General features: G+C 43.0%; 1 pseudogene across 1 annotated transcript; it reads left to right on the forward strand.

Annotated features, from left to right (window-relative positions):
• Positions 1–11,524: 11,524 nt before the first annotated feature.
• On the forward strand, positions 11,525–12,543 carry LOC308618466 (transcription and mRNA export factor ENY2-like; annotated as a pseudogene). Its single transcript has one exon. The product of its transcript is annotated as a transcription and mRNA export factor ENY2-like (transcript).
• The last annotated feature ends 8,806 nt before the right edge of the window (positions 12,544–21,349 follow it).

Genomic DNA, 21,349 nt, shown 5'->3' on the forward strand with positions numbered 1-21,349 from the left:
GTGGGGTCCTCTTAACCCCCAAATCTTTCCCTCCCTCCCTTCCAAGCTGTGACCCTCCCCCAGCTGTTGATAAGCCCCTCCTTAAATGCATCACAGCCGTGCCCTGTTTTGAGCAGATGTTTAATATACGAAACAAAAATAGCAGTTATTTTGTTGAATGGATCCCCAGCAATCTGAAGCCATCTGTTGGGACAACCCACCCTGGGGCCTAAAAATGCCTGCCGCCTTCCTTGGCAAAAGCACAACCAGCCCAAGAGCAGTTTGAGCATATTTATAAGCAGCTCTCTGCCCTGTTTTGCTGAAAGGCTGCAAACACCCCCTGCGCCCCTAGTCCTCCGACTGATGGGGCCTCATGGAGGAGGAGAGGAAGCAGAACTTTGCATTCTGCATCCTGGGTTACAGCTTGCTTTTTCTTCCTTGACATTTCCTTTGATGCTTTAAAAAAAAAAAGCAAAAAAAGCACCACCAAAAACCCTCCTTTACTCTGAAGATGAAATCTCCTGCTGTTGACACTCTTTTCTCTAAAATCCACTTCTCACCACCCCACCACCCCTATTGCTGACCCAACTTTTGAACCTCTGTCCTGCTAAAAGAGTGTCCGTCTCCTTTGAAAAGCAACTTCAAATCCTCTCCCATTGCTATGCCCTTCATCATTCCTAATTCCTGCATTTTCCCCTCTGACTGCTGCAGGGAAATCCTGGAATGATGTAATTGGACTCTAGTGGGGTTGGGTTTTGTGTATTTTTTTTTCTTTACTTTTCATCACCCAGGTAATACAGTACACTTTTATTGTTAAAAGTATCTCAGGACTTCCCTGGTGGCGCAGTGGTTAAGAATCCGCCTGCCAGTGCAGGGAACACAGGTTCGAGCCCTGGTCCGGGAAGATCCCACATGCCATGGAGCAACTAAGCCCGTGTGCCACAACTACTGTGCCTGCGCTCTAGAGCCCGTGAGCCACAACTACTGAACCTGAGTGCCACAACTACTGAAGCCTGCACACCTAGAGCCCATGCTCTGCAACAAGAGAAGCCACCGCAATGAGAAGCCCCTGCGCAACGAAGAGTAGCCCCTGCTCGCCGCAACTAGAGAAAAACCCGCATGCGGCAATGAAGACCCAACACAGCCAAAAATAAATAAATTAAATTAATTAATTAAAAAAAAGAATCCTTTAAAAAAAAAAGTATCTCAGTAAGGAAATGAATTCTTCATACTAAAACCACCTGGGACACAGTTAAAGTTGTGCTCAGAGAAAAATTGATAGCCTCAGGGTTTCCCTGGTGGTCCAGTGGTTAAGAATCCACCTTCCAATGTGGGTTCGATCCCTGGTCGGAGAACTAAGATCCCACATGCCATGGGGCAACTAAGCCCACGTGCCACAACTACTGAACCCACGAGCTCTGGAGCCCGCGCACCACAACTACAGAGCCCACACACTCTGGAGTGCACCACAACTAGAGAGAAGCCCGCGTGCCACAATGAAAGATCCCACGTGCTGCAACTAAGACCCGATGCAGCCAAAAATAAATTTAAAATAAGTTAATTAATTTTTAAAAAGAAAGAAAATTGATAGCCTTAAATACTTTTATTGTTAATATTGGGTTGGCCAAAAAGTTCATATGGGTTTTTCCGTAAGATGTTATGGAAAAGCCCCAACGAACTTTTTGGCCAACCCAAATAAAAGCCCCAAAGCAACTGAATCAAATATTCAACCTAAGAAATTAGAAAAATAGCAATAAAATAAAAGAAGAGGGGAGAATGAGAAGAAAGCTGACAGAAATAATATAGGAAAAAATATGAAAAAGATAAAATTTGTTTGAAAAGACAAATAAAATGAGAAAAATCTTAACTAAAGGCGAGTCAAAGCAAAGAGAGAAAGCAAAAATGTGCAACTTTATCCAAAGACGATATACAGGGAATTCCCTGGTGGTCCAGTGGCTGTCTCCATGCTCCCAATGCAGGGGGCTGGGGTTCGATCCCTGGTCAGGGAACTAGATCCCACATACCACAACTAAGAGTTTGCATGCCACAACTAGAGATTCCTCATGCTGCAACTAAAAGATCCCGCACGTGGCAACAAAGATCCCACATGCCACAACTAAGACCCAGTACAGCCAAATAAATAAATAAATAAATATTTTGAAAAATTTACAAAAAAAAAGAAGACATGCAGATGACCAAGAGGCACGTGGAAAGATGCTCAACATAACTAATTATTAGAGAAATGCAAATGAAAACTACAATGAAGTATCACCTCACACCTGTCAGAGTGGCCATCAGCAAAAAATCTGCAAATAATACATGCTGGAGAGGGTGTGGAGAAAAGGGAACCCTCTTGCACTGTTGGTGGGAATGTAAATTGATACAGCCACTATGGAGAACAGTATGGAGGTTCCTTAAAAAAACAAAAATAGAAGTACCATACGACCCAGCAATCCCACTACTGGGCATATACCCTGAGGAAACCATAATTCAAAAAGACACATGCATCCCAATGTTCATTGCAGCACTATTTTCAATAGCCAGATCATGGAAGCAACCTAAATGTCCATCGACAGATGAATGGATAAAGAAAATGTGGTACATATATACAATGGAATACTACTCAGCCATAAAAAGGAACAAAACTGGGTCATTTTTAGAGAGGTGGATGGACATAGAGACTGTCATACAGAGTGAAGTAAGGAAGAGAAAAACAAATATATATTAATGCATGCATATGGAATCTAGAAAAATAGTACAGATGAACCTGTTTGCAAGGCAGAAATAGAGACACAGACATAGAGAACAAACGTATGGACACCAAGGGGGGGAAAGGAGGGGTGGGATGAACTGGGAGATTGGGATTGACATATATACACTACTATGTATAAAGTAGGTAACTAATGAGAACTTGCTGTGTAGCACAGGGAACTCTACTCAATGCTCTGTGGTGACCTAAATGGGAAGGAAATCCAAAAAAGAGGGGAGGTATATATATATGTATGTGTGTGTATATATATATATATATATATATATATATATATATACATACACACACACACACACACACACAAATATAGCTGATTCACTTCGCTGTACAGCAGAAACTAACACAACATTGTAAAGCAACTATACCCCAATTTAAAAAAATATGCAACTTTAGGAATGAGAAAGGCAGTATAAACACAAATATGGATGTCATTAAAGTAATGATTTAAAATATTGTGGTAATAAGTTGAAATAACCAAAGGAAATATGATTTTTCAGCAAAATATAAACTATCAAAATTGAGCTAGGAAGTAGAAAATTTTAACAGACTAAGAACCATGGAAGAGATTAGAAAGATAAGTAAGGTGATTGCATTCTGATGGAGAAATTTTTCATATATTGAGGTATGGGGGCGTCATTTTGGCTTATGCATGCTTCACCCTGAACTTTGTGTGAAGTAAAACAGCTTGACTCAAGGCCTGTCAAACACACACAGTACATCTGTAAGGTAAAGAATATCTGTGTGGAAAATGAGAATTTGGCATTCATGCTGACACTCCCTTGGAGATAAGCTTCCCTTCCCAGACACCAGGGTCCTGCTATCTCGCTGTGTACACTAAATCTACCTCTATTCAAACCTTGAAGGAATGTAGTCCCGTCAAGGTGATGTATGTTTTTTGTTCTGTAAGGCAGAAAATTATGCTGGAAACCATGCTTCAACGGAGCAGTCCTCAGAGCTACTGAGAGGCTCCTCCTGGGCTTTCATCCTCAGCTTGGCGCGAATCAAACTCTTTCCTATTCTTTATTATGAATTGATTATTGATGATTTCTGTCGACATTGCTTGGCGTAGGCTGCAGGATATCAGAGAAACCCACCTGTGGTCACATGGGGTCTACTTTGGACCAGCTCTCAGTACCAAGCACAAGCCCCTCGAGCTCCAGGCTTCACAGCACCCTTCAAGTGCTTGGGTGTGTTCTTCCTGGTATCTGGACCTCATTCTGGACAGTCCTGAGTTGTTGTTTTTAATTGAAGTAAAACTGATTTACAACATTATGTTAATTTCAGGTATACAGCAAAGTGATTCGGTTATACATATATATGTATATATCTATATTCTTTTTTTAAAAATTCTTTTCCATTTTAGTTTATTACAATATATTGAATATAGATTCCTGTGCTATACAGTAGATCCTTGTCGTTTATCTATTTTCTATATGTTAGTGTGCATCTGTTAATCCCATCAGACAGTCCTGAGTTTTATCTGAGCTGTTAAAATTTTAAGACTTGGAGTCTTAAGGGAGTACCAATACATTTCCTGGGTGGAAGGGACCTAGGAGGAATTTCCTAGGCAGGGACCTGGGGGGGGGATTTCCTACACAGGGAAATCCTAGAAGGAACTTTGGGGTGAACTGGGTTGGATGGCCTTATTTAATATGGCTTAAATTGGAAAGATTGTGTACATATGGTCTGAACAAACTATTTGACAACAAAACAAGAAATTGAACCTATTTGTCTCTGAAGAAAAGGGATATTTGCTCCTTGTGGGCACAAGGTGTCCTCAGGCAACTAAGAACCTAGTGGAAGTATCTGAGGATTAATCCTGGTGATGAGTAGTGGTCCCACAGGGAAACCCATCATAACACTTTAAGTTATTTACGGCTCTCCCAGGGACACACACACAAACTGGTCATTCAGTGCTCAGAGCCCCCGCTGTGGATTTAGACTGCCAGCTAGAGAAACTGAGATGCGGAAGAGCAGAACCAACTCAAGGGTGACACCTTGAGGAGCTAAGCTCATAAGCAGCACACTTCTGACCTTAGAAATTGTTCAGACTTTATAAAAAGACAAAACTGGAAGAAAATGGGAAATCTTGCTTCTAAAGCTGAGCAGCTCCTGGACGGGCAGCCACCCACTGGAACTCTGACTGGCTTCATGTACAATACCTATGGAGCCCAGACATGCAATTACCTGGTAAAATGGGAAGATCTAACAAAAGATAGCTTACCTCTTTAGTGGTCAAAATGGGGAACGTTCGACTTACCAAAATTAGTTTACTTACATGCACAATGGAAAAAAGCTGACTATAAAATTACACAGACAGGATGGGAAGCATATTTCCATTGGTACTTAGAAGCTTCCAAGCGTGGTAATGATACAATGGCATCTTTACAGGAAACTAACCGAAAGTTATTAGGAACTTGTTAAATTGGAGAAAAGCTCAGAAGCTACCCTCTCCCCTTCTCCTCCTCCTTCCCCTCCTTCAGCAGCTTTCAGAACTTCTATACCCTGACTTGTCTGCTTTACCTCCTCCTGCACCTTTAAAGGAGAAGGCTATACTGGAAGAGGTGACCCTGCACTTATGATACTCCCTGCACTAGAACTGAACCTAAAAATTTAACTAAGGATTTCCCAGACCCTTTACAAGATCCTTTAGGGTTTGCTGGAGAATTCTATCTGACTGTTAGGACATATGAACCAGGATAGTCAGATTTATATCAGCTTGTGCGTTTGCTGGTATCCAAAAGTAAAGCCAGAGGATGGATATAAGAGGCAGAATGGAAGGTGCCTATAGAAGATTTTCACAAGCGTGAGCCTGTAGATCTTCACAGGTGTAGAGAACTTGCTCATAGCTTGTACCAAGCCATTCTCAAAAGTTTTCCTAAGAAAATAGGTTGGACAAAGATCCACCAATGTAAACCAAAGCCCGGAGAAACTATTTTTGATCATTTTGAGAGGTTTAAGAAAATCTGTAAACAGCACTCCGGAATGGCCTCTGAAATGTTTCAAAATCATCAAGATGATCCAGTTCTAAATTCAATCTTTTAAAAAGGATTAGGTGAAGAATTAGCAAAGCTAGTTAAAAGGCATGAACTGAACAGGGCCACAATACATATCAACGCGCTTGTCACTATTGCAGACAAGCTCTCTAAAACCTTCCAAAAGAAAGAGAAAGAGTCACTAAAGGCAAGAATGTACAACAGCAACAGCTTAGTGGCCCTACGAAAACACCTTTTTCTAACTCCGGCCCAAAACCAAATGACCGCACTTGTTTTTATTGCAAAAGACCTGGTCATTTCCAACTTGACTGCCATACATTTAAATGGGATTTGGAACACAGCAAAACTAAAAAGAAATAGCGGAGCTCTGAGGATCATGCAAGGGTATTCCCCCTCCCCCTCCTCCTCCTCAGTATGTCAGGGGAAATCTAAACGACAATTGGAGGGGAAACTTCAAAAGCCCTTGTAGATGCTGGGGCTGCTGTATCGGTTCTTAACCGTACCCTTATTCATTGTCCTCTCCCTTGGAGTAAACAATCAGTTCAAATAGTAGAGGTTTCTAATTTATTTTCGCAAGTTTTAAAAGCAGAGCCCATAAGCTTTCAGTTAGGAACTATCACAGGGAAACGTGTTTCTTCTAATAAAATGTGCCATGATTCATTTGATAGAATGAGACCTTTTAGAAGCCTACAATCCTCCTATAGCCTTTTCACAAAAAGGTGAAATGCTTCTAGACTTTTAAAATTGGGATGCTGATCCAGATCTGTTACTGAAACATTGATGGTTATAAAATCAGTGGCTCAAACAGACCAAGAAAAAAATTGATGACCTGTTATCACAAGTGCCTAAAGAATTATAGTCATCTTCTTCCTCAGATATTAGAAAAATTAAATTGGCTACTCATGTTAAGGCAACTGTTAATAACTTTAAGCCTCTACCTGATATTCAACAATATCCACTTAAATCAGAGGCATTAAATGGAATTATTTAGGAATTTCTTAAGAAGGGACTTGTAATTCCTTGTACTAGTCCTTGTAAAACACCTATCTTACCAGTGAGAGAGCCAAATGGGAAAGGCTGGAGCTTTGTTCAAGATCTGAGAGCTAGAAATAATGTTGTGATTCCCTGACATCCTGTGGTCCCAAACTCACACACACTGCTCCCAGCCATTCCAGCTGATAGCTATTTTTTAGTAACTGATTTATGCAGCACCTTCTTTAGTATCCCTGTGGGAAAAGATAACATCTTTTTGCTTTCACCTGGGAAGATCATCAATATACCTGGACAGTCATGCCACAGGGCTATACTGAAAGTCCTACTTACTTTTCTCAAATACTCAAGGCTGATTTAGCTAATGTAGATTTTCCTAATGACGCCACCTTAATTCAATATATAGATGAGTTGCTTTTATGTTCCAAAACTAAATTAGATTCCCAAAAGGACACCATCTATTTCAACAATTAGCATCAGAAGAATATAAGGTGTCCAAAGATAAACTCCAATTTTGTTTACCTATTGTAAAACATTTGGGCCACTTAATTTTTAAGGATGAACTATTGATTGAGTCTGAAAGAATGAAAGGAATTCTGGCTTTTTCACTGCCCCAAAGAAACAAATAAACAATAAAAAACAATGGAGAGGATTTCTGGGACTAACTGGATACTGCAGGGATTGGGTACCTAACTTTTCACTTATTACTCAACCTTCATATGCATTACTTAAGTCTGACCAGCCTGATCTGATTGAATGGATGCCAAAAGGAAAAGCTGTCCTAAGAACCTTAAAGTCCATCTTAACTCTGGCTTTGAGACTCCCTAGTTATAACTAGCCATTTTTTCCCTTTGTACATGAAGATAAAGGAAGTGCTATAGGTGTGTTAACTCAAAAACATGGTGATCAACATTGACCCACTGGACATTACTGTCAGCAATTAGACTCAATAGCAAAAGGACTTCTACCTTATATAAGGGCTCTTTCAGCAACGGGTCTCTTTTGTAAGGCTATTGAAGAAACAGTAATTGGGTCTCCTTTAACTCTTTATGTCCCATACTCAGTTGAGTCTCTTCTAAACTCTCACCACACTCAGCACTATTCTATAAGCTGATTAGCTTCTTATGAAGCATTGTTACTCTGTGCACCTAATATTACCTTAGTTCGACATAATAACCTTAATCCTGCAACTTTGCTTCCGACACTACAGGAAGAAAACAACCACAGATTATTAACAGATTATCTTCTTGCTCCTAGGAATGACTTACAAGAAACTCTTACCGATAACGCTGATTTAATTAGGTTTACAGATTGATGAAATTAGATTCATATTTTAAGACAAGACAAGAAAAATCCAAACATAAAATTTTCTCTATGCCTGTTTGGGCCTCCTCCCTTCCCTTTAGTGTGCAATGTGCATCTGCATTATACATTAACCAGACCTCCCCAATGGCAGAAATACCTGCTCAACCATAAAGATCAATTTTTTTCTTCTATGTAGAAGATAACATTCCTTGCTCAGTCCTGTACGGAGTCCCAACAACCCACCACTCACCTAGTACATGCAGATCTGGACTATGTATCTTTGGTGAACCTTATGTAAAATGCCAATATGTCATTCTGATATATGATCCTTTATCTCAAAAATGTATATTACTGTTCTCTCAACTTCTTGTGGGTGGAATAGTTCTCAGAGACTGTCTCTGAGAGACTGTCTCCTGGGTTATAATCCTCAGGTTGGCTTTAATAAAATTCTCTATTTCTTTCTTAGATCGACCATTGATTAATTTTTCATCAACAAGATGAATCCTACTTAAAGGAAGAGCAGAGACATTACTGAGCTGGATATGCAGTAATGGTCACAGTAGACATAATTGAAAGCTCTTATTTACCAGAAACAAAGTCAGCACAACAACCAAATTAGTTACCTTAACCTGAGCTTGTCAACTGTATAAAGACCAGATAGCAAATATTTATACTGATAGTCGTTACGTCTTTGGAGTGGCACATAAATTTGAAATGCAATGGAAACAATGAGGGGTTTTAATCTTTTTGGGACAGCCTACAAAAAATGGAAAAGAGGTTGCAGAGTTATTAAATGCTATACAACTACCAGTATAGTTGGCAATTATTTAAAACACCAGGGCAGGGCTTCCCTGGTGGCGCAGTGGTTGAGAGTCCGCCTGCCGATGCAGGGGACACGGCTTCGTGCCCCGGTCCGGGAAGATCCCATGTGCGGTGGAGCGGCTGGGCCCGTGAGCCATGGCCGCTGAGCCTGCACGTCCGGAGCCTGTGCTCCGCAACGGGAGAGGCCACAACAGTGAGAAGCCTGCGTACCACAAAAAAAAAAAAAAAAGAAAGAAAATTAAATAAAACACCAGGGCGTTCAAAATCTGACACTATGGAAGCTAAAGGGAATCAGCTTGTTGATGCTGCAGCCAACAGACAGCTTTAAAAACTCATCCTGGGGCTTCCCTGGTGGCGAAGTGGTTGAGAGTCTGCCTGCCGATGCAGGGGACACGGGTTCGTGCCCCGCTCCGGGAAGATCCTACATGCCGCGGAGCGGCTGGGCCCGTGAGCCATGGGCCGCTGGGCCTGTGCATCAGGAGCCTGTGCTCCGCAGCGGGAGAGGCCACAACGGTGAGAGGCCCGAGTACCGCAAAAAAAAAAAAAAAAGGAGTAAAAACTCATCCTGTTCAGCCTCAAGATGTCCACTGCTCTCTGTTAACCCTGCTAACCCAGCAAAAGATTTCCTTCTACAGGCTCAAGAAATTGCCACTAGAGAAGAGAAACAGATATGGCAACAAAAAGGGGGAATTTTTGACCCTGTCACACACAAAAAAACTATAGTGCCTGTTGGAGCACAATTGCCATTACTCCAGAATGTACATTATTTAACTCATTGGGTACCTGAGAAGATGGTCTTATGGAGAGAACAATATTTTTGGAAATTTTCTCCCATGGTGGCTCATAAAGTATATACTCACTCTACTACGTGCCCTAAATACAATTCTGAAAAACCGCTTCATGGGTCACAAGGCCACTTACCCCTTCTTAAGGAACCCTTTGAGGTATGACAATTGGACTTTGTCCAAATGTCACCATCTCAAGGATATAAATATATCTTCATAATGATCTGCATGTTTTTACACTAGGTTGAAGCTTTTCCCTGCAGGAGAGCAATGGCTTTAACAGTGGGTAAATTGTTGTTGGAAAGGGTAATTCCTGTTTGGGAAATTCCTTCCAAGTTACATAGTGACCGGGGAACTCACTTTACCAGACAAATAATTAAATCTATTTGTAACATTTGGCCAATAATGCAGCATTTTTACTGCACTTATCGTCCCCAATCTTCAGGACTGGCAGAAAGAAATAACAGCACTATCAAAACTCAACTGGCAAAACTTTCAGAAGCATTTAATCTCTCATGGCCAAAAGCTCTTCTGCTAGTGCTTCTCAACCTTAGATCTTCACCTCTTGGTAAACATCAGCTATCTCCTTTTGAAATAATAGCAGGATGGCTTCTGTGACTGCATGAGAGAATATATGAACCAACCTTACTCAACGGAGATATATTACATTGTTGTCAGGGTCTTATTAAGGCACTGAAAGGAAATGAAAAGTTGGTAGGTAATTTCTTTCACAGTGAGTTCTCAGGAGTCTAAGACCTTAAGGATCATGGATTATAACCTGGAGATTTTGTCTATTGGAAAAGACATCAAATAAAAGATTCTTTGCAGCCATGTTGGAAAGGACCTTATCTGGTATTATTAACTAATCTATGCGCTGCCAAACTAAAAGGCATAGACTCGTGGATTCACATCTCTCATTTAAAAAAGCCCCCTCTCTAGTGGTTAAGAATCACCTGCCCATATACCCTGAGAAAACCATAATTCAAAAAGAGTCATGTACCAAAATGTTCATTGCAGCTCTATTTACAATAGCCAGGAGATGGAAGCAACCTAAGTGTCCATCATCAGATGAATGGATAAAAAAGATGTGGCACATATATACAATGGAATATTACTCGGCCATAAAAAGAAAAAAAATTGAGTTATTTGTAGTGAGGTGGATGGACCTAGAGTCTGTCATACAGAGTGAAGTAAGTCAGAAAGAGAAAGACAAATACCGTATGCTAACACATATATGGAATCTAAGAAAAAAATGTCACGAAGAACCTAGGGGTAAGACGGGAATAAAGACACAAACCTACTAGAGAATGGACTTGAGGATATGGGGAGGGGGAAGGGTAAGCTGTGACAAACTGAGAGAGTGTCATGGACATATATACACTACCAAACGTAAAATAGATAGCTAGGGCTTCCCTGGTGGCGCAGTGGTTGAGAGTCCGTCTGCCGATGCAGGGGACACGGGTTCGTGCCCTGGTCCGGGAAGATCCTACATGCCGTGGAGCGGCTGGGCCTGTGAGCCATGGCCGCTGAGCCTGCGCGTCCGGAGCCTGTGCTCCGCAACAAGAGAAGCCACCGCAATGAGAAGCCTGCGCACCTCAACGAAGATTAGCCCTGGCTCGCCACCACTAGAGAAAGCCCACACACAGCAGTGAAGACCCAACGCAGCCAAAAATGAAATAAATAAATAAATTTATTTAAAAAATAAAAATAAAAAAGCTCCCTCCACCTGAATGGACTTCAACCCCTGTTTCTGACACCCAGCTTCAATGGACAAGCACCACCAAGCAAAGACGAGAAGAAAATGACAGCGGTAGCAGACAGCTAACCCAAGAGTTTGGACCAGGCCTGTAACCCCCAACCTTGTCAATACTTTTGGACTTAAAAAATTTTTTTTTGTTTATGTGTACATTACCTATACTCTTGACCTCATTACAGTCACAGTCAACAGGGCTTTTCCCCTTTCCCCCATGTTTTCTTTTTTTTTTTTTTTTTTTTTTTGTGGTACACGGGCCTCTCACTGCTGTAGCCTCTCCCCGTTGTGGAGCACAGGCCCCGGACGCTCAGGCCCAGCGGCCATGGCTTACGGGCCCAGCCGCTCTGCGGCATGTGGGATCCTCCCAGACCGGGGCACGAACCTGTGTCCCCTGCATTAGCAGGCAGACTCAACCACTGCGCCACCAGGGCAGCCCTCCCCCCCATGTTTTCTTTAATCTTAAAGCTTCTCCTGGGGTCTAGGTCCGGGCAGCCAAAGAATGTTGTAGGTAACAGTAATCGCTGCAAGGGTCATTTCATCGCTGGGAAGGGACGGCCCTTGCCCGCAGTGATGGTGGTTAGCAAGATGAACAAAGATGTGCAGGTGAGAGCAGCAATTAAATAAAAGTTGATAGAAACTGGAGAAAGAGAACTCCTCAAAGAGTTACTGAGAGCTAAGTTAATTGAATGTGGCTGGAAGGATCAGTTGAAGGCACACTGTAAAGAGGTAATTAAAGAAAAAGTACTAGAACACGTTACTGTTGATGACTTGGTGGCTGAAATCACACCAAAAGGCAGAGCCCTGGTACCTGACAGTGTAAAGAAGGATCTCCTACAAAGAATAAGAACATTCCTTGCTCAGCATGCCAGCCTTTAAGATTGAATTAGATTGTGTTGTGGGTTTTTTTGGGTTTTTTTTGTTTGTTTGTTTTTTGGATTTTATTTTTTTATTTTTTTATTAGTTTCTGCTTTATAACAAAGTGAATCAGTCATACATATACATCTGTTCCCAGATTGTGTTGTTTTGTGGTTTTATTTCTGAAAGTAAAATTGCCATAAATTAGGAATCAATTTCCCAAAATGAAATCCTTTTTTGTATGATGGTATACAGTTTTCAGTAATGATGTATACAGTTGTATTGATTTTTTTCCCTAAATGTGTTTCTTTTTTTTTTTGCGGTACACGGGCCTCCCACTGTTGTGGCCTCTCCCGTTGCGGAGCACAGGCTCTGGACACGCAGGCTCAGCGGCCATGGCTCACGGGCCCAGCCGCTCCGTGGCATGTGGGATCTTCCCGGACCGGGGCAGGAACCCGTGTCCCCTGCATCGGCAGGCGGACTCTCAACCACTGTGCCACCAGGGAAGCCCTAAATGTGTTATTTTAATAAATATCTCATGAATGAAAAAAAAAAGCTTCTCCTAATTTCTCTGTTTTCTTGCATCTGTATAATTCACTGTCATCCTTGGAAAGGCAATGTTATTGTACAAATGTCACAGTCTCTTGCCTCCTCTGGAAATTTTTCCAGATGCTGGATATGTCACCATTCCCCTACTGGGTCCTTTGTAAAATATAATGACCCCATAGTTGTGCCCATAACCAATTTTACCACTATGCTTAACTTTCCTGTGACTCACAGAAAAGAACTCTCAGATCACGTACCAAGTTCATATCTTTACCCAGTCTTCTCCTGTCCCTTGCTTCTTCCTGACCCCACTAGAAACAATCCCAGAGGACACTGGGGGGCCCACATGTAACCAATCTGATGCTTATGGCCATGATATTAGTCAAAATGTCTTCACAAAACATTACAATTTGCAAGGTCAGTGCCACTTATTTCTCTTTCCCATCCTCTACACTATACTTACTGACAACCTGTTATAATAAGGCTGATAGCAAATATAATTCTCCTTTATGCAATGGGATTAGAACTTGACATACTTGGATTAACGGAGGGCTCACTCCTCTTCCTATTTGTAAGGTCAATTTGACTGATTGGAAACTCCCATATACTAACCCATGGTTAGAAAATTTGGGTTACATACCTTCCAAAAAAGACTCAACACCTGGAGTACTATGTACCTTAAAGGATTTATATTTGTTTGTGGGTGTGATAACTGGCCCTGGGCACATGAATGTTTAGACAGTTGGAGAATGGGAGGAACCTGCCTGCTGAGATATTTGACTACTCAATTTACTGTCTTGAAATTGCTCACTGGCTCAAACTCTAGCCCTGATGATCACAGCAAAAAACAAAAACCAAACAATCCATAAAACCCTCTCATTAGTTGAAGACTACCCTGATGAGGATTCCTCTGAATAAGAAGGTAACAGCTGTGGCCATTCTCAGGGATGTGACCTCCCTGCAGGATTCAGAAACCAATATAACCACCGCCTCAGGGTTTGGGGCTCTTGGCTAGGAGCTGGTACCACTGACCTAGAAGTGATGATGAGAAATCTTACCCAAACCATCAGTAGGATTGCCAGAGCCTCTGCAAGAGCTATTAGGGACCAACAAAGATCTCTAGACTCTTGCTTACGTGGTACTTGACAAATGTATTGCTTTAGATTATCTCCTTGCTGCCCAAGGAGGTGTCTGTGCTGTTAATACTGCTTGGTGTACTTGGATCAATACCTCTCTCAAGGAGAGCTTGAAATTAGTAAACTGTAACCTTGCAAAAATCCTTAAAGGGCCCTCTAACTTTGTGCCCAGAGTTCCTTTTTTTAAAAAAAATTATTTTAATTTAGTTTTGGCTGCATTGGGTCTTCGTCGCTGCGTGTGGGTTTTCTCTAGTTGCGGCGAGCAGGGGCTTCTCATTGCAGTGGCTTCTCTTGCTGTGGAGCACGGGCTCTAGGCACGTGGGCTTCAGTAGTAGCGGCGCACGGGCCTAGCTGCTCTGCGGCATGTGGGATCCCCCCAGACCAGGGCTTGAACCCGTATCTCCTGCACTGGCAGGCAGACTCCCGACCACTGCACCACTTAGGAAGCCCGTGCCCAGAGTTCTTAATTTTAGTTTTTGTACTATTTTTAGCTGGCTTCCCTCAGAAATAGGCTGGTTTTTTTCACTCTGCTTTCCAGACAATTGTCATTGTCATAATATGTATTATTAATCTTTTTCTGGCTATCAAACTACTCATGACATGTATCTGCTTGCTTTAAGTCTACTGCTAATAGCAACAGGTAAAATGCTTATGTGACAATTTGATATAATTGATAATACGTATAACTTGTGTCTCCCAATCAGCGTATCTCTCTCTGCCTTCTCACTATATCTCATTAACCACCACAGTGTAGATAACTAGGCAAATCTCTATACATAAAAAAAAAGAGGCCTTGCACTGAGGGACATGAGGGATCCAGAGCAGGCAGCAAATCACCTGGAATCAAGGGACAAATATTTTAATCATTAATGCTTTCTATCAAAAGATTTGTGATCAAAATGGGAAATGATGGGGAAATGTTTCACCTATTGAGGTATAGGGAAGTCATTTTGGCTTATACATGGTTCACCCTGAACTTTGTGTGAACTAAAACAGCTTGACTCATGGCCTGTCAAATGCAAACAGCACATCTACTTCAACAATTAAGGCAAAGAATGTCCCTTTCAAAGATAAGGATAAGTAACTCCCTTCCTGTGGCGTGCATGTTAACGTTCCCTTGAGGATAAAGTCCCTTCCCAGACATCCGGGTCCTACTGTCGCACGGTATACATACTAAATCTTTCTCTTTTGAAAACGTGAAGGAATGTCCTGTCAATTTGATGTATGTTCTTTTTTTCTGCTGAGGCAGGAGACTGTGCTGAAAACCATGCATCGATGGAGCAGTCCTCAGAGCTACTGAGAGGCTCCTCCTGGGTTATTTGTCCTCAGCTTGGCTCGACTCAAACTCTTCTTTATTATTGATTATTGATTATTTCCATTGACAATTGCAAAAGACTCCAGGTCAGTAGAGGACAACCTAACATTAGTGCCTCCTAAGAAGATGCAATGGGAAATAGACAATGTCAGCTATGTAGTGTTATAGCTCCAAATGTTCCACCTAAATCCAGTCATGAAGAAACAGACAGACAAATCGAGATGGTGGGACATTCTGCAAGAAAATTGATCTGGACTCTTAAAAAAAAATCAAAGTCATGAAAGGGAAAAATAAAAGGCAAAACTGTTCTAGGCTAAAAGATAAAAGAGATATGACAACCAAATGCACTGGGGGGTCTTTGATTAGATCCTGGAGTTAAAAAAAAGCCAGTTAAAAGAACACTATTTGGGGCTTCCCAGGTGGCGCAGTGGTTGAGAGTCCGCTTGCCGAGGCAGGGGACACGGGTTTGTGCCCCGGTCCGGGAAGATCCCACATGCCGCGGAGCGGCTGGGCCCATGAGCCGTGGCCGCTGAGCCTGCGCGTCCGGAGCCTGTGCTCCGCAATGGGAGAGGCCACAGCAGTGAGCGGCCCGCGTACTGCAAAAAAAAAAAAAAAAAAAAACACTATTTGGACAGTTTCAGAAATCTGAATATAGGAAGTGTACTAGATAATATTATTATATCTAGTTCCTATTGGGTGGGAAAATGGAATTTTCTTGGTTAGGATAATGGAATTTTGTTTATGTAGGTAAATGTCCTAAATCTTAGGAGATACTTTTTAAAAAAATGTAGTTAGGAGTGAAGTGTTTAATGTTTGCATTTCACCTTTCAAATAGGAACAAAAAATGTTTGTGTGTGTGTGTGTGTATGTGTTTGATCCAGAGAATCAGGGCCACTATGAATGATATAGAATAAGGGGTTGGTAATAGGGACTAGATCTCATGCAATTGTGGGTGCTGGTGGAACAGACTGTGCAAGCCCTCTATACCTGCCAGTAGTTGGAAAGGAGAGATGGACGTGAAGTTGGGGAGAACAAGAACAAACTGGAGCTCACATCTGTCTCCCACCCTCTCCAACTTCAATGACGCAGGTGACCTGCGGGAGAACTGGTGTCCTTACCACAGAGCTGTACACATACTTGGCCTGGGACTCAGAGAAACAAAAGGAGGTGACCTAGCAGGAACCAGGGAGGCTACGGGTCCGGGTGCTGCCCCCAAACCAACAAGGCAAGTTAGCAGGTCAGTGACAACCACATGCCAGCTACAGCAGAGCCTGAGGCCTTTCATCAAAGTGCAAAGCATAAAAAAATGCCTGCCCCCTCCAAATCTTGAGCGAATTAACGTTATTACCAACCTAACTTGGAACCACTCAGGGGAGAGAATTCTAGGAAACTTGGTTCCAGCTAAGTTAAGATGACACATTACCAAGTAGAGCACGTGTGTGTGTGTGTGTGTGTGTGTGAGAGAGAGAGAGAGAGAGAGAGGGAGAAAACATGATAAAATATTAACAATTGGTGAATCTAGGTAGAGTGCTGAAGTTTTTTTGTAGATGTGAAATTTTAAATAAAAAATTGGAAGTGGAAAAAGGCACCAGGCCCAGATGGTTTCATAGCTGAGTTTTATCATAGGAAAATGTAGAAAATTCCCAATCCATTTTACTGGCATATCCTTAGTACTAAAACATAATTTTATTTTTTTTAAAAAAGGAAAACGGGCCTCCCTGGTGGCGCAGTGGTTGAGAGTCCACCTGCTGATGCAGGGGACGGGTTCGTGCCCCGGCCCGGGAGGATCCCACGTGCCGCGGAGCGGCTGGGTCTGTGAGCCATGGCCGCTGGGCCTGCGCGTCCGGAGCCTGTGCTCCGCAAGGGGAGCGGCCACAACAGTGAGAGGCCCACATACAGAAAAATAAAAAATAAAAAAAAAAATAAAAATAAATAAAAAATAAAAAAGGAAAACTATAGACCATTTTCACTTTTGGGTCTCCCCCCGACCCCCAGGAATAAGAGATTTTGTCACTAGGAATACAGTCAACTTAATTCATTACATAAACACGTTAAAGGAGAAAAAACATGGATAATTTTTAACCAGAAAAAATGTTATTTAAGCATTGAGTGAGTGCCTGTACCATGCTATACACATTAGGAAAGAAAGCTATAATGGTTTGTACAATAGAGCTTCTGCCCTTCAGAAACTCACAGGTTTCTTGTAACTGAGTGTTCAACCAATCAGAGGATGTAGAGGCTGAAATTGGGTGCTGAAGTGAAAACAGTTACATTCCAAATGGTGTGGCCTGATGAGGGCAAATGAGAACTCAGGGCTGAGACACTTGAGCTTAGAAATGAAATTTGAGCTCCTAGCCCTTTACAGACAGGAAAACTGAGGCCCAGAGAGGAGAAGAGACTTATTCAAGATCATAGATTGCCCATCCCGCCAGGTCAGCATCTACTTTAATTCCACAGATCCGAAAAGCAAAGGACTAGCAGAGACTATTTCTAAAACCAGGCTGAACTCACCACCTGCAGGTAGCCAGCAAGAACAGCAGGGCTCTGAGGGCCAGGACGAGGGTGATGGCATCTGTATTTTTCCTTTTGCCCCAGGCTCCAACGTGGCTCAGCAGGGCACTGTTACGAATCCTGGTTTTGTGTAAAATTTTGATATTTTGCTCACTATGGAATTTTTGGCCCTAATTTTGATTTTTAAAATATATTGCATTGGGCTTCCCTGGTGGCGCAGTGGTTGGGGGTCTGCCTGCTGATGCAGGGGACACGGGTTCGTGCCCCAGTCCGGGAGGATCCCACATGCCACAGAGCAGCTGGGCCCATGAGCCATGGCTGCTGAGCCTGTGCGTCCGGAGCCTGTGCTCCGCGGCGGGAGAGGCCACAACAGTGAGAGGCCTACGTACCGAAAAAAAAAAAAATATATATATATATATATAGCATTGAACTATTATTTGTCTTGATTACTGAGGTTTTGGCACCCACCTCTTATACTGTGCACCCTAGACTAGTACCTCATTTGCCTCCTGTTCCCATCACCTTATACTCCTAAAACTGGGAATCTTCAACCTCATCATCATTTCCAACCCCCCAACCCAGCACTGGCATCTCACCAGGGGACCTCACCTCTTCTGTAAGACCGAAGATAAGAACACCCTCCCTCCCTCTCTCTCTTCTTTCCTTCCTCTCTCCCTTCTTTCCTTCCTCTCTCCCTCCCTCTTCCTTCCTCCCTCCCTCCCTTCCTTCTTTCCTACCTCCCTCCCTCCTTCCTTTCCTCTTCCTTCCTTCTTCCCTCCCTCCCTCCCTCCCTCTTCCTTCCTTCCTTCCTTCTTAGTTCCTTTATGCCAGGTGCTAAGTTGACAGGGGGTGTCTTTGCTCTTAGGCAGTTGTCAGGTAAGGAGGCATCCAGAAAATACAATAAAGTGTTACAAGAGCTTTAAATGGCCAAGAGAAGAAGGATTGCATCAGGGCTCATGGGAGGAAAAGAATCTGGACGGTCCTGTGCCAGTTCCCATCCATACCTGCTGCCTCATCTATGTCTGAACCACAGATAACAAGTTATCAAGTGCTATGTGCCCAGCAATATTGGTTTATTGGATCAATAGACACCCCTGTGATAGAGGGGCCACTTTTACCTTCATGTCCAAATGAGGAAACTGAGGCTCAGAGAGGTAAAGTCATTTACTCAAAGTCCCACAGCTGGTAAGTGGCAGGGCAGTGATTCAATCTGAGGTCTGCCTGACTCACTGCCCATTCTTGTAATCATTGGGCCATATTTGTTTATTCAACAAATATTTTTGCATTCTGACTATGTGGCAGGACCTGTTTTAGGTGCCAAAATATGGCAGTGAAGAAAATTATTGAAAATCCCCTCCCCAGATTTCCCTGGTGGTCCAGCAGTTAAGACTCCACTCCCAGTGCAGGGATCCTGGGTTCGATCCCTGGTCGGGTAACTAGATCCTGCAAGCCGCAACTAAAGATACTTCACGCCGCAGTGAAGATCCCGCATGAGGCAGCTAAGACCCAGCACAGGCAAATAGATAAATAAATAAATAAATATTTTAAAAAATCCCCTTCCCCTTGCAGCATTCACTCTGGGAAGAGGACAAGTAATAAACATATAATTAAACAAACAAGATAATTTCAGATACTAAGAAGTGTTATGAAAAAAAACTAAGGCAGAGTAGTGGGAGAGAGAATCTGGGTGGTCAGGAAGCCTCTCCAAAGAAAGGCCATTTGAGATGAGACCTGAATGCTAAGGAGTCTACCAGGTGGATATTGGGAAAAGAGTGTTCCAGATGGAAGGAACAGGGAGTGCAAAGGCCCTGGGGTAGGAGTGAGCTGGACACATTTATGGAACAGACAGACTGGTGAACAAGGAAGAGAGAGAGAGATGATAGTCACATAGGGCGTAGTAGGCCAGGCCAAGGAGCCTGAAGTTTGTTCAGAGAGCAATGGAAGGCCGTCAGAGGGATTTAAGCAGGAAGGTGATGGGATGCACTTCACGTTTTCAAAAGGTCAATCTGGGGCTTCCCTGGTGGCACAGTGGTTAAGAATCCGCCTGCCAATGCAGGGGACAGGAATTCGAGCCCTGGTCCGGGAAGATCCCACATGCCGCGGAGCAACTAAGCCCGTACGCCACAACTACTGAGCCTGCGCTCTAGAGCCTGCGAGCCACAACTGCTGAGCCCGCGTGCCTAGAGCCTGTGCTCTGCAACAAGAGGAGCCACCGCAATGAGAAGCCCTCGCACCACAATGAAGAGTAGCCCCCACTCGCCACAACTAGAGAAAGCCCACGGGCAGCAAGGAAGACACAACGCAGCCAAAAATATAAATAAATAGATAAATTTATTTTTTAAAAAAATAAATAAAAGATCAGTCTAATCTATGGTTTCTCAACCTTGGCACTACTGACATTTTGGGCCCAATAATCACTTTGTTGTAGGGGGCTGTCTTGTGGATTGCAGGATTTCATCAGCATCCCTGGCCTCTATTACTAGATGCCAGTAGCACAGTCCCAGCTGTGACAACCCAAAGGGTCTCCAGAAGAAGCCAAACGTCCCCTGGAGGGCAAAAACCACTCCTAACTGAGAAAGACTGCTCTAGACATAAGAACAAAGAAGGGGGCTTCCGTGGTGGCACAGTGGTTGAGAGTCCGCCTGCCGATGCAGGGGACATGGGTTCGTGTCCCGGTCTGGGAAGATCCCACATGCCGCGGAGCGGCTGGGCCCGTGAGCCATGGCCACTGAGCCTGCGCGTCCGGAGCCTGTGCTCCGCAACGGGAGAGGCCACAACAGTGTGAGGCCCGCGTACTGCAAAAAAAAAAAAAAAAAAAAAACAAAGAAGGGTTAGGATATGTTGCAGATTGAACGAGTCTGCAGAGGTGTGACAGCTACATGCAGTACCTGGTCTAGGACCAGATTCTGTGCTGGCGAGGGACCAATACTGTGCAAGGTGCTACTGGGTCAATTAATAAAATGAGTGTGAATGGTAGGTTAAAGGAAAGTATTGAATCAATATGAATTCTATCTAAGTTGAAAACTGAACTGTAGGGCTTCCCTGGTGGCGCAGTGGTTGAGAGTCCACCTGCCGATGCAGGGGACACGGGTTTGTGCCCCGGTCCGGGAGGATCCCACATGCTGCGGAGCGGCTGGGCCCGTGAGCCATGGCCGCTGAGCCTGCGCGTTCGGAGCCTGTGCTCCGCAACGGGAGAGGCCACAGCAATGAGAGACCCACGTACTGCAAAAACAAACAAACAAACAAACAAAAAAACTGAACTGTAGGGACTATCTAACTAACTGTAAGGGACTATCCCTCTGCTTTGGAAATACACACTGAAATGTTTAAGGGTAAAGAACCATGATATATAAAATCTACACTCAAATGATTCAGAAAAAATTATATACACACATACATATACATGTGTAAATGTTTTACATGTATACACATATATGTGTATGTGCGTGTGTGTGTCTAAAATCCCATACTATGTGTATATATCTATGTATTCTTATTATGTATGTGTATATAGATAGATTCCTATGATATGAAATACTGTTTAATCTGTGTAAAGGATATACGGGTGTCCTCTTTGTATTTTTTT

The sequence above is a fragment of the Mesoplodon bidens genome (assembly GCF_964165515.1).
Source record: "Mesoplodon bidens genome assembly, chromosome: 6".
NCBI classification, from domain to species: domain Eukaryota; kingdom Metazoa; phylum Chordata; class Mammalia; order Artiodactyla; family Ziphiidae; genus Mesoplodon; species Mesoplodon bidens.